This window comes from Malaclemys terrapin, chromosome 13 (assembly GCF_027887155.1).
Source record: "Malaclemys terrapin pileata isolate rMalTer1 chromosome 13, rMalTer1.hap1, whole genome shotgun sequence".
Classification (NCBI taxonomy): domain Eukaryota; kingdom Metazoa; phylum Chordata; order Testudines; family Emydidae; genus Malaclemys; species Malaclemys terrapin.
The window spans coordinates 19,133,467-19,148,700 of NC_071517.1; positions in this window are offsets into that span (position 1 = coordinate 19,133,467).

Below are 15,234 nucleotides of genomic sequence, written 5' to 3' on the forward strand. Positions count from 1 at the left end.
GCATTGCATTGCATCGCATCATAGAATTATGGCTTGAGATAGTAAAGCTAAAATATGTTCAGGAGCAATTGATAGGTTTGCTTACCAATGCTTCTTTTATTTAGGTAAGGTATATCAATTCACATTTCAATAAACTGGCTGTACACCCATTCTGGTCTCCCCCCACAGCCAAGTTCATTACTCATCATGTCATTCAGACTTACATTGCATGTGAATCAAGCCTACACCCCTCCCAAGCGCTGCCCACCCTCAAAATAATTAATAGGCCACTTTTTCCTCACAAGCACATTCCTAAAGGTACTATTCCTCCTCTTTCTTTGGGCCATGCAAGTTCATAATGTGAGAATACAAAGCATCTGTGACTTCTGCTGCCCGGTGCAACCAGCTCCCACTGTGGTACTTGTACTTTCTGGTTGAGGGTACTGATCCAGTATCCCCTTGCTATCAGAGGTCCAGTCGGGGAAATAGCTCACCTCAGGCTTCGCAAAGGCTGTGAAGCGCACAGCAAGCCACAGTAATTGACATCGTTGATGACACTGGCATCCAAATGAGATTGTAGACACCTCCAATGTGATTTTAATCTGCCAAAAGCACATTCAACAACCATTCTACACATGCTGAGTGTGTAATTAAACCTTCTTTTGCCAGGGTCTCTGAAATGGTTTCAAATGCCAAGGCAAAAGGGAGTATGCGGGGTCCCCCAGAATAGCAATGGGGAAAGCAACATTATTTCTGTCAATGTCATTTGGTGGAAATAATGTCCCAGTGTGGCCATGAATGCAGACTCAAGTGGTGAGAAACTCTGGCATCACAAACTTTTCCAGTACAGACAACGCTGACGTTCGGAAATCTGCCTCTATAGTCTACTAGTGCCTGCATAACTAATGAGTACCCTTTGCAGTTTAGGTACTCACGCTCCTTGAGGAGGGTAAACTATGGGCACATGAGTCACATTAATGGCCCCAGCACAAGTAGAAAACCCCATTCTCCCAAAGCCAGCAATTACCTCTGGAATATCTTTAATGCATGGCACCTTGGGGTAAGCCACTCAGTTGCCTCTGCCACTACTTCACTAACAGTCAGCTTTCCAACCCCAAACTGTAGATGCTCAAGCCCAGGGTTCCCTAACACGAGTCAACCAACTGGAGTCCCACTAACCTTGAGCTTACAATGCAGTGTAGACATGTCCATAGTGAGGTGTTAAGATCATACCTTGTGAAACACAAAGATGACGGACTTAAAATGCCTCCGAGAAAGTATTTTCCCAGGAAGTACTCTGGTTTCTGTTGATACAAGATCTCAATACCTAGGGATCCCTATTTTGACCATTAGCTTTCCCACCTTTAAAACTCTCTGCCACAACCAAGATCCTAGCTGAGAACTGGACAAGATTCAACCATGTATTTCTTGATTTGATTGTTAAACCAATATAAAAGCAGGATGGAAAGTGATTTATTCTTTCCTTTCATGTGGCAACTTAAAAAGCAACATAAAAGATTGACATTCAAGTTTGTCATCCACTCTGTGGCTTGTAGTGACATGATGTGAACCAAGGTTGTCCCTCCAGAGAAGGATCTTGGAGGACAGCAGTTGACTAGGGGTCCATAGTTTGGATATCTTCTCCACATTCACATATTGGTTTGTCCTCCTAGTTGTATAGTAGATAATTGCAACACCTGTGCGAGGTTCTGACATGGTTCACTGTGATCCATATCTTAGATGGCACAGTGAAGTCAAGTTGTTGGTCTGTAATATTCATTATCTGTTCTTGATCCTGCTGTCTTCTCACAGCCTCAGCCAGTTGTCTTTTGATGACAGTCCCAAGTTTTAAGAGCGTTGGCTGCTACTCAGACAGGGTTCCTGGACCTAAGACAGCATCGTCAGGTGGGCGGGGAGGAAGGGGAGGGCAAGTTTAGAGATCTTCATAAATGGGAAAATCTGGGTTTGTTTATTGCATTGTCATAGTGCTGTATTATTGCTGCTCCTCTTTGGAGGGATGATGGTGAGATATATGCAATGATGCAATGAAGTGAGACTTTTGGTGTTGACTTCAGCACTCCTGTGACAATTCCCATAGCAGTGAACAATTGCATGTTGACAAGTTTCATATGTACTTTATCTATACTAGTGCGCAGTATTCAGCTACTGAGAAGACAAGGGCCAAGATGCCTGTCTGCAAGGTGTGAGCATCTGCTCCCCTATTGGTCCCAACTAATTTGTGGATTTTATTATCCTTAGGCTTTATTTTGACAGTGGTCTTTGTCAGATATTGTATGTGAGGCTATGATACAGAACCACTCCAAGGTATTTCAGGAAATCCTCGTGCCTAAATTTCATGTAGCAGAAAGTGACATTTAGGTGCTTCTTTTCATGGTGGTTGCTCAGATGGAATGCGGAGACAGTTGTTTTTTTGAAGGTTTGGTCAGTCTCCATAATCAATAATACTCCTCCAGTGTTTTCTGATTCATTCTGCTTGGGTAAAAGTGCTCACTTGGATGGTGAATGTGAGATCATCCTCTGTCCAAAAGTCTGGGTCAATGGCATATTGCTGATACAAATATTAAAGAGTGATAGTTCCAAGATTAATATCTGTGGGAGCCTGTTGTTAGTAGACAGGGTCTGCTAGTCTGTTCCATTAGTATACATAAATCTTGCAGTTGTGACACGACTGTCAGTACATGCAGTGTTGTTCTGCATACACTATTTTGACAATTTCTAAGCATTTAAATGTTGAACAACAAAAGCTTTCAAAATCCTAACACAACTGCTACCAAGAGATCTAGTCAGCATTATGGGGGAAACTACACAGTCATAGAGCCATTTGAGAGCATTACTGCAAGGTGCTCTACCTTGGGCTATGTTAGAAGACCACTTGGAAGATTCAGCTAGTATAAAATGCAGCACCCCACCATCTTGGTAGTATGTATTAGCATAAAAAATCACACCTGTGCTTCATGAACTGCACTGATTTCCTTTTGTGGTGAATCGTTGGTGTAGATTTTGTGGTGTTCAGTGCCATCTTGTTCCAGAAAGTGTTCTGATGGTGAGAAGTGTGTTGCAGAAATGTTTGTATTTAAAAATGCTAGTAGTGAAAACTGACTTTTTTAGATTTTGAGTTTCTGCGCTTGGAACAGAAAAAAACAGTATTTTAGATTCTGCAGCTAGCACATCACCTTCATTTTTGCTTCTTCAAAATTTCTTATTTCTTGAGTCAGAAAAGGTTAGTTTCTGTTTCACCCAGCTTAATTACCTCGGTTGCTATAATTGTGATACTATATTCTCAAATGGAAAACTGCAAAAGTTTTTTAGTAGCAAGATTTCAGCTCAGGATTTGCACAGATATCTTTTGACATTAGCCAACAAGCCCATAGCAAACAACAAATGTACAAACATAACTAAGAAGCTTGTATACATTGCAGCTATCTTTTCTGCTATTGCATTTCTAAGAGTCGAGTACCTTTTCAAATTACGGTTTCCACTCCACCTTTACTTTCCACAGATTACACACAGTGAGGAGGATTTTTCATTATGTGAACTCAGACTGTAATGCTTAGCAAAATGGGCACTTTTCTTCTAACATATATGTATGTTATTGGGAAACTACATGGAGCAAGGTTATTTAATTAAATGACAATTTATTAAAAAAGTGAAGCACCTTTAAAAATCAAACTTAAGTGAATTGTTCTATGTTTTTCTTCTGTTCAGCTTAATCTTGCTCCAGAAGGGCAGTTTCTGTTTTCAGGGGACTGTTTCAGAACATGCTAGGTGTAATAAATGTGTGAAACATTTGCTTGCTTACCTTTATTTGTTGTCCGCAATCATGACAGGGTCAGTATCTACTGCCTCCAGCAGCTTCTGTTGCATCTTCTCTCCTTTCTGAAAATCAAATGTAAATACAATAATACCAGCTAAAAATAACAGACTAATTTAATTAACACAATACACAAATGCAGGTGGGTAGGATGAAGGCCAGGCAAGAATACTTGAACTCCTGCAAGATGACAGGATTATTCTGCCTTTTATTGGACATCTGTCAGTATTTGTTATCTTTTAACATCAGTGGCATTCTGAACACACAGGCATTTCTTGTTTATAAAACAGTTCCTTCTGCAGTGGCCTCTTTGATTGCTGAGATTGATCTGATACTTGGAGCTTCTCTTTGCTGCTTCTGGTGTTTTAGTGGTTAATGGTTCTTACATCTGGTAGAGCAGGAGCTCTGCCAGTAGTGTTCTAGATCAGAGGTTCTCAGCCTTTTCGTTCTGAGGCCCCGCCAACATGCAATAAAAACTCCACAGCCCACCTGTGCCACAATAACTGATTTTCTGCATATAAAAGCCAGGACCAGCATTAGGGGGCAGCAAGCAGGGCAATTGCCTGGGGCCCCACACCACAGGGGCCTCCATGAAGCTACATTGGTCAGGCTTCAGCCCTGGGTGGCAGGGCTCAGGGACTGGGCTTCAGCCCCATGTGGTGGGGCTTCAGCTTTCTGCCCTGGGCCCCAGTGAGTCTAATGCTGGCCCTGCTTGGAGACCCCCCTGAAATCTGCTCGAGGCCCCCTACGGGACCCCAGGTTGAGAACCCCTGCCATACTTGTTTTTGTTTGGGTGTTCTCTGTTTTTCTCATGAGACTTTTAGGGTCATGTGACCTTGGTGACTATGATAGAAATGATATATTGCCTGCTTTCTGTTTTGGAATTTAACGTTCTTCCCCATTTGCAATGGGGGTAAATTGTACGACATTTTTGTCATAGTATGCTTATCATAAAATATTTCAGCACTGGTGCTTCTGTGACCGTTCTTAATTTCCAATTTTTTTCTGTTGCTGATTATCCCAGTGCCACTGTTTATTGTCCTCAAACAGAATTCTGAGTGGAGTACTTAATTGTGACAAACTAGGTATGTTAATGTGCCCATGAAACACTGAAAGGCTCCTGCATTTTGAAGTCTTTACAGTTGTCCAATTTTCTCTACCTTTCTGGGTCTGGTTGAAATCCTTTGTCACTGAGTATATGTGTTTCCTGCATAACTAATCTCATTCAAACCAATTTGGCATGTGTTCCTTTTGATTTTAAGATTTTTCCTATGGCTTGTTCCAGATCATTCTGTAGTCTTGTACTGTGTTCTTATTATTTCCCCAAATCACATCATCAGTATGTTTACCCTGTCCAGATCTTTATAAATCTGGGACATGTAGCTTTGGTGTACCACAGGTGCATTCAATCCCAAATGGAAGTTTCTTAAATGCATACCTTCCAAAAAAAAGGTTGAAGATGCAGAGTTTTGCACATTTTCTATCTAATTGGACTTGTCATAACCCTTGTCATGAATTCTGAACTTTTAGACATGATCTTTCTTCAATTGTTCCCATAAAATAGCACCGTTTGGCCTTATTCAGAGGTTTTGAATCATTATAGGAACATAATTGTCATACTGGACCAGACCCAACATCCATCTAGACCATTATCCTGTCTCTGAGAGTGGTCAGTACCAGATGCGTTAGAGGAAGGGATAAGAATTCGCAATAGACAGATATGAGATAATTTCTCTTTCCTCACCTCCTGAAAAGCACTCATCCGGGACTCTAATAGTTACTGTATATTTGTAATTGCTGTAGTATCTAGGAGCCCTAGTCATGAACCATGACCCCATTATGCTAGGCACCATACAAATACAGAAAATGACAGTCCCTGTCCCAAAGAGCTTACAGTCTAGAGACTGGCTTAAGCGCTGAAGCACAGGGTTTAAGATATCTCGTAGAATTTCTTGTCATTTAATTATAACACCAGTAATTCTTGATATCCACATAACTATCAAGTCCTTTCTTGAGTCTTTAATTCTTGGCCTAAACAACTTCCTGTGGCAATGATTAGTCACATGTTGTGTGAAAAAGTATTTCCTTTGATTGGTTTTTAATTTCACATTTTTTAATTTAATTGAATGTCTCCTTGTTCCTGAGCTATGAGACAGGGAGAAAAAAAAAGCGCTCCAGATCTACCTTCTCCATGCCATTCATTATTTTATATATTTGTGTCGTGCCCTCTTACTAATTTCCTTTCTTAGACAAACAATCCCAATCTTTTCAATCTCTTCATGGAGCTTTCTCATGCCTTTGATAGTTCTTGTGCTCTTCCTTGACATCCCTTTAGTTCTGCAATATTCTTTTTGAACTGGGGTGACCAGTTCTGCACATGGTATTAAAGAAGAGTCTGCACCATTGATTTTACATAAAGGCATTATAATATTCTTTGTATTATTCACAATTGCGATTCTTATGTATACTAGCATCTTGTTTGCTCAATGCGCATCTGTTGAAAACTTTTTTTTTTTTTTTTTTAATTGAGCTACCTACAGTGATGCCCAGGTCTCTGTCTAGAGTTGATACAGTTAATCTAGAACCCTATATGGTGTATGAATAGTTCCCTCCGATGTGCATTACTTTGTATTTATTGACATTGAATTTCATTTGCCATCATGGTGCCCATTCACCTAGCTTGTTTAGGTCTCTCTGAAGTTCTTCACAGTCAGGGCCGGCTCTAGGATTTTTGCTGCCCCAAGCAAAAAAAAATGTTGTCCGCCCCCCCTTTTTTTGTGCTCCCCTACCCCTGCCCCAACTCCACCCCTTCTGAACCCCTTCCCCAAATCCCCAGCCCCGCCTCCTCCCCCGGGCGTGCTGCATTCCCCCCCTTGCTTCCTGGGAGCCCCTGCGACCTCCCGCCCTAGCTCACCTCTGCTCTGCCTGCTCCCCCGGGTGCTCCGCTTCTCCCCCCTCCCTCTCAGGTGAGGGAGGGGGGAGAAGCGGAGCAGCGGCACATTCAGGGGAGCAGGCGGAGTGGAGGTGAGCTAGGGTGGGGGGGGGCACAGGAAGTAACGGGTGGTAGAGGAACCACTCCCCTCTCGAGCTCGCCTCCGCTCCACCACCGCCGCCCTGCTTCTCCTTCCTCCCAAATTTGCTGCGTGAAACAGCTGTTTCGCACACAGCAAGCGTGGGAGGGAGGGGGGAGAAGCGGAGTGGCGGCGGCACGCTCAGGGGTGCAGGCGGAGGCGAGCTGAGGTGGCGGGGGCACTTTTCCCCCATGCCCTGGAGTCGGCACCTGTGATGGCCGGCGCCAGAATGCTGTCCTAGAAATGTGCCGCCCCAAGCACCTGCTTGTTTGCTGGTGCCTGGAGCCGGCCCTGTTCACAGTCCTCTTTGGTCCTGACTAACCTGAGTAACTTCGTCATCTGCAAATTTTGCTACCTCATTACTCACTCTACTTCCAGATCACTTAATTTGGCTTTTTATTATGGGGTCCATGTTGTCTGAATCTGCTCAATAACATTTAATTTTACTATCTGGTTATGTTCAGGTTTTTATCTTCTATTACTTGGTGCTGCAGGCACTTTATGTGGTGCATGTATTATAGGCAGCACATTGGGACCTCTATCAGTGTGATGTTTTATATCCTTAATGCATCCCAGTACATTAAACACTTCATCACATAATTTGAGAACATGTTTTGCATCCTGCTACGTACATAAGCTATACACACATTTGCTCGTCTGCATTTGTAGAATGCTGTCCAACTGAAGCACATATGGAACTTCCTGTTGAACTATTTTAAACTCCCAGAGTGATAGCCATCCTTAAACAGACATACTGGTGTGGTGTTACCACTTGGGATCATTTTTGTACCTACCATATGAAAAAAGTTTGGCTTTTTAAAAATTATAATATTGGCATTAGATAATCTTTTTATATATGATTGCTATGTATATGTTGCACTTAACTCCATTCTTTTTAAATTCACTTGGCATTCATTTTATTTCTGATTTCACAAACCAATCTTTGGGGAACCTTACTTGATAAACATATTAAGTTACAGCAACAGGAGTTGTTTATTGAGTATCAGAAATTTGCACTCCAACTGTATGTTCATTAAATGTATTTTGCTTTTGTATTTGCCTTTGTGCTGAGAGCAACACACATTTGTGAACTGATTGTTTTTGTTGCATATATTACTCAGCACCCGTTTGGACACTTTTGTGTCATGATTTCCTCTGTTTATTGCAAACAAATCTGGTTCCTGCTGCTCGTTTACTCTTTTATGCTGTCTTTAACGCCTTGGTATGTATTTTTAATCAAAAAAAGTGAAATAATTGGAGTGCATCTAATACCCTGTCATGAGGGAAGTACAGTTTTCATTAGTCCTACCAATATGCACCGTCCTTTGCAAAATCCAGTCCATTTTCATCATAACCTTTCTTTGGTCTGGTTACTGGTTTTACCAAAAAATAATTGGTAAAACCAGTCTCCAACTAGTCCATGTGTTGACAAGTCAAATTCCCATGACTTAGCTTTACTATATAGGCCTGTAATGGTCAACTGACTCACCTGGGAGTTGGTTTTGAAAATATGTCTTTCCCAGTGATAGTCTTGCATCGATCAGAGTATTCTTCAAATATTTGAATGACTTTATCAAGCTGTCTTGTAGTTCCTTCATGCTCCCACAGAAAAGTATTATAGATCTCAGATGCCTCAAGGCCTTCCACTTACAGCAGTTGTAGAGGGGTTCACGCTATCTAGTTTCTCTTTAACACCATTAGCTTCCAAGAAAACTGGGGCATGTCTATGCTAGGAAGTTATACTGTTTTAACTAATATACTGGTATAGTCTAAAGTGGTGTAAAACTCCCCTGTGAAGGCAGTTTTATTGGTATAAAGATGCTTTAAAGTTATAGCTTTTCCCATGTGGGAAGGGGAATAATTTCACTGGTATAAGGCACCTTTATACTAATATAACTACATCTACACTAGGGCTTGTTGATCTATGACACTATTGTTTAAAACTGATATAGTTATACTGGTATAACCTACAACCGCTACTTTTACTTCAATTCGGTCAGGGTCCCTTACAGATTGAGTGATGTATGCTTCATTTACTCCATTTTTTTACAAGGTTTAATTTACGTCTGACCCCATGTAATAAGGCTGTGCTGATAAGAGACTGAAACTTTATTACCTGACATGGGTCAGAGTTATGAGAGGTTAAACCCCCTGTCACATGGCCGGGTCAGCACCCACTTACTCCAGTGGTTACTGTTACAATGGGGGAAGATCCTATCAAGGGTTTAATACAGAAAGACTAACCACTCTTAATTCTCATAGTGCATCCTGCCACGTTACTCAAGTCTACTGATTTGAGGATATGTAGAAATTATTCTAAAGAGTGCTTAAACATGTTAAAATAGTTGTTTAATAAGTCTCAATATATGATGTTTCCTTGAAGCGCTTTCACAATACAATATGATTAAGGCTGGTTAATTCTTACAGAAAAAATGCAAAAGTCATAATTTCAGTTTAAAGAAAGTTATGGCATAATATTTTAGTAACTGCTTATCCATAGGTGTCAATAAGAATTATTAAATTTATCTAATTAGCAAAACACCAAATTATTGTAAATGGCCAAATATGGTTACAAAATAATGGTAAAGTTTTGCTCAGTAGCAAGCTGATTGGTGTGAACAAGACTAGCATATGAACAAAAACACTGAAGTTCACTTTTGTCAATTTTTGTGATAAGCATCCGACCTTAACCACGATGATAAATACTAAATACAGGCAGTGCTGCAATCAGTGTGTGTTTTGCTTCTGTGATATTAAGACTTGTTTTATGGGGCAAAATTAACATTTTTGCGGTGTAGAAGTGGAAGAAATACCAGATTAAAAATGCCTTTGAACAATCTATCCCCATATTCAATGAATTGTTAAAATAGCAACAATAAAACAGAACAGTGAAAAATTTATCCTATTGCCACTTTATTTGGCAAACATTATTTTAAATCCCATACTAGGTTGAACTACAAAAGTAATGAACAGTGGGGGTTAAAATTTCCAATTAAAACATAATAATCCTATGCATTGTTTTAAAAAACCCTATTGTTGGGTACCTTTGAGTGCTTATGTGGATCTGTAGGTCGTTTTAAACACAGTTATTACTCTCTATGGGTGGGGGATGTTCCATATTTAAAAATCATACTTCCATCTGAATGTGTTAACCTTCTGTTTCTTGTAACAATTTAGAAATGAGAAGACCATTTCCCCCCCCTATTTTTTAGCTAACTTTGCTTTTGCGTTTGATTACATTTTGGTTGGCATTAGTTTCACTGTCTTATTTGCATAATAATTTCTCTCTTTTTGTGTGGGTCTTTCACACTGCAACAATGGAGAGGAAATATTTTCAGAAACAGGGAAATGGGATTGTAAAACTACAAAAATTGGCATAGGAACTTTGGGCTGGTATAGCACCTGAAATGACTTAACTTATTTAAAAAAAAATTAACTAGATTTCAAGTTGACAGTGTCCTTTTGAGCTGCCCTTGGCTCTGCTGCATCACATGGTTTCTTTCATTAGAAACTGTTGTAATCTCTAAAAACATACTATTGCCTCTGAAACAGTCTCTCGGGCAACTGCAGGCAGTGTTTCATGGACATAACTGGCTGGTGTATGCTCAGGTGGTGATTGTTCTGCCTGCTCCACCCCCAGGGCCCTTCTCACTGTTTACAAACACACACTGCCTAGGTCACTGCCCAGACATTGCTGATGATGTCATCTAGAAAGCACATGTCTCTCTGCAGTTTCAAAGCTTGCAAATTTCTCCCAGCAGGGTGGCGTAAAATGCAGTTTGAAGGGACAGGGGTTTAGCTTGTACCCTACTGATGAAGCAGACATCTCCATACATCTTATTCGCTGTTCCCATGCTACATGGTTTTGGTTAATCAGAGATTATTGCTCTGCACGTTGCAACCTCCATAAGCAGCTTGGGACCTAGAGCATGCTGGGTAACATGGTTTGTAAACCAACTGCAGACATTTGTGTTGGATAAAATAACTGGCATGGATTTCTCAGTTTGTTGGACTGGAGCTAACCTAGGGTTATAAACTGCCGCAGAGAAAATCTGACTTGTCCTTATTCTCAGCAGTACCATATAATACTTTAGCTTTAAATGTTTAGTGATGATCATTAGCATTAACATATCAAAGACAGCTGATTAGTTTTGATCTGTTTTTTTAATAACTAATGACATATATTTTTGGAATTTATTTTAGATTTTTTCCACCTATGTTGTCGTTTCAGCACCAAGTAGATTAGTACAGAAGCATGATGCAGATTAGAGGGTCTGGTTTAAAAACCCTTCCCTGCCAAAAAGAACCAAAAACAAATCAAAACTGAGTGTACAAGCAAACTAGAGGAGGGAGGCGTGTTTATTTGTGGCTTTTAAATTACTTTTAAAATGGCCTAAAAATTATCACACCTTTTGATGAAGATTTTTGTACTGTTTTTTAAGATAGTTAAAATCTATATTGTGAAGGCTAAAATTCCTGCCTTCAGAGAGAGAGTGCTGTTTTTTGAAAGTTGTATACAATTAATTTATTGAAAATAAAAATAACTGTCTGGGATGACATTTTTTTATTTTGCTGGATTTCAAGTCATTGCAACAACTTATAGATATTTAAGTGTACACATGGCAATTTTTTCTATTAAAGGAGAGATTTCCTCAGCAGACCTCACCCCGTTGGATTTTTTTATAGATTTGTTTAGAATTACACCCATAATTTTAACTTTAAAAATCTTGCCTTTCACCAAAATAATCTGCCATTTGCAAAGCAAACCATTAGACTATGGCCTCAGTCCTGCAAAGACTTAAACAATTAAGCATGAGAGTAGTTCCATTAGTCAATGGGATCACTTGCATGGTTAAAATGAAATGTATCCATAAATCTCAGCAGGACTGGGGCCTGTGTTGGGGAGCTATTACTACTCCTTACAAGATGATGAACAGAGAAAATGTGTGTGCTCCTCAGGGAAAAACTCACATAATTTAAGGAAAGAGAGCTCTTGACAATTTAAGGATCATCAAGTTTCTCTTCATCTTACCCGCATTCTACATGAGGCCAGTGTGAATGTTTTTATATTTTGTAAAATGAGAACTATGTAAAATAGTATAATTTAAGGATAGAGTGGAACTTCTGAATTTGAAATATTTTGTTGTATTGAATTGGATCCATAATGTTACTTACGTGGGTTTATATGTCAACATTTTTTGTGAATAAAAACAATCTCAGTGGAATTATATGAGAGACTTCTGTAACACAGGGATTATTGATAGATCATGATGGTTTGGGGAGCTGTTAACTTCAGTTGCCAATGTGTACTTTTAGGGACTCTTAATGCACAGATCAATTGGGCTGCTCTATAATCCATTTTGTCATGTTAGTGGAAATATGTATTTGTAGAAAATGATACTTTATCCATAAATAGGGCATGTGCATACAGTAAGAATGCATGAGAGAAATCCTCTAACTTTTCTTTAAATTATTTTTCCCTGTCTTAGTAATACAGGCTTGGAGTATTATAGATAATACCAACTGTCTATGAAGATATATTGTAAATCATACCCATTGTGTGTTGAGTATAAAACAAGATCCTGAAAAAAAAATCAGAATTATTTTAATTTAAAAATGGATAGTGTGTGTCTTTTTGGATGAGACCTTATATACCAAGTATCAGTTAGTTCATTTTAAGGTTGAGTGATAAACACTGAAAATAGGGCTCTTCAACAGAATTGCTGACAGACCCTTAATTACAGTGATGCTAACAGGTGCTGCTATAATATGTCAGAGTGGATTAGACTACATTCAGCTGTTTAGCAAATCAGGCCCAAGCCAGTGAGGTGCTATGCACCCACAACTCCAGTTGCCTTCAGTGGGAGTAACACATGCTCAGTCCCCTCAAAAGATTAGATTCTACATATCTACAGCCCAGATCCTGGCCTAAATAGTCAGGATGGGCATGGGGCAGATGAATCTCTCATCCCCCCCCCCCCCCCCCCCGCCAAGGCTGTGAAGCTGCTGTGGAATAATTTGTGGTCCCTTATGTAGCCCCCCACCTCCAAACAAGAGGATATATGCAGTGATGAATCTTTTGGCCCCATCTATACGGAGGCCAAGCACAGAACTGCTGAGCTCTGTGCAGAGGGTATGGCTCCATTGTGTCCAGCCTCTCTGTCCCATTTGTGGAACAGAATGCAGAACCACAAATGGGAGTCCCGTTGTCATGGGTCCCTCTTTCCCTACAGAGAAGGGGGATGAATTTTTTCCTCAGTGAGGAAAGTACTGGCAGAAAAATTCCTCCTGTCGCCTCATTAAAATAGCTGTTACCAATACATCATTACATGACTTACTCCTGAATGTTGTGTATAATCTTTTGCGGAGTAGCATACTGGTTACAGGACATTTCAAAAGATAATTTATTATTGCATTTAGTAATCTATAGTCTAATTTAGTTGTTGATATTTAAATAATTTTTTGGTACAGTCTTTATGCAAAGGCAAAAAAATGAATTCAGTTTGTATATTTCATGTTTTCCCACCATGTGAATACTAACTGCTTTTTAATGTTTTTTCTCAACAGTTTTAATTTGTGAATGCTATCTGCTATTAAACTAGCATAAATAGATAAGTGCAGGTATAAGAGCAATGCAAAGTGAACTGTCTGCAGCTGGCCAGTTGGGAATTTACTTGGCTCCTATTCCAACCTTCCTCTTCCCTCCATCCCTGAGTGTAGGTAGTGTGGTGAGGAGGAGGTGGAGCTCCTTTATGGCAACTCTCAGCTGGTATTACCTTAAGGACCATAGCCAGCTATTGTAAACTAGAGCATCCCCTAGGCTGCTCTAATTTACATCCGAGCCAGTGGTGGGACAGGTTGAGAATCAGGAGTCAGAACTGCCTCCTTGAAGCCCCCGCTCTGTCTGTACTTAGCATATCTTCACGTAGGAGAAAATCTGTCCCTAAATCCCAAAATATGTGCAAGATTAATCAAAAGAGCTTAACCCTTACCACTGCAATATATTACTGTATGTCTGACTTTTTTTTTTTATTTGGAACTGGTAATGCACATATCTCTCTGAACATCACAGAGTAACAAATATGTGAGTGTCTAATGAACTCATTCGCTGCTGGTGTAAGCAGGCAACTCCATTGGCTTGAAAAGTGTAGCACCTACTTACACCAACAGTGAATTTGATCCTAAGATCACAGAACATTGGCTTGATATTACTTTGCACATAGTATGCAATGTGGTTTTTTTTTTTAAGCATGTTAGTTAATATATATTCTTAGTATCCACTTTTACAGTTAAATACCTGTTAATTTAAACTTAAAAAAACCTTTAGTTCAAGTCTTCATATTTTGGACTAGATATCTGCTATGCCTTTTAATAAGTGAATTGTGTTTTGGTTAGGACATGAAAAAATACATTTCCAAATGTATTTTAAGTTCTGTAGAGAAGCATACCTATGTCTCTAAACACCTTGATATTCGGTTTGGAAATAAAATGACTTGTTAGCCACTATTTCATCAATATCTACTGGAGTCATCTAACAGCCAAACAAAAATCTCTTGGACTTTTTCTGTTGAAGTATTTGTGGGGATTATATCTACGTATAAATATAAATAGGCTTCATCATCAGTGTGCAACATCACGCTGCTAATTATAGAAACTAAGAAATGTATAGCTGTGCTATCTAAAGTCCCAATTCAGACTTTAAGTACACAGGTGTTGTTCTTTTGAAGGCAAAGTAGTGCAATTAGCGAGGGCCTTTCTTAATATTTTCATATTGTTATACTTCAGGTCCTTCCTCTACTGTATTAAAACCATGAACAATCCTTAGCGAATGTCATGGTTCATCTGATATCTGCATTGTAAATATAGATGGGAAAGAGATGGTGGTAACATATGTAGGAGAAACTTGCATCCTTCTGACATACCTAAAGATACAGCAGAGCCCTCCGTACAATTTTTTAAAAATTGAAGTAACTCCTTTATGAGACAGACTATGGGCAAAACCATGGCCTGAGTGTGAGGATGTATGTGGGAAAGTTAGTCTCTTTCACACCCTACTTAGCTTCCTCTGGAATCAACAGAACAAAATCTCTAGTGTGTTGAGGGAGGAGGCTTAGCTGCTGCAGAATGTCTCTGACAGTCATATTGTTAGGCCTGCTCTGATCCATCCTGCCCTTCAACTGTTGGGAGATATGGGAGGTGCAGCTGGTATCACCTCACATCATATGGTAAAAGACAGGCTTTCTGCTCATGGTGGTGTATGTATTGTACAATACAAGATAGATTGTCTTCAGAAATTGAAAAGCCTGATTTAATTTAAGTAGTTTTTGATAGCAGCCTGACTGGAGGGTGGGA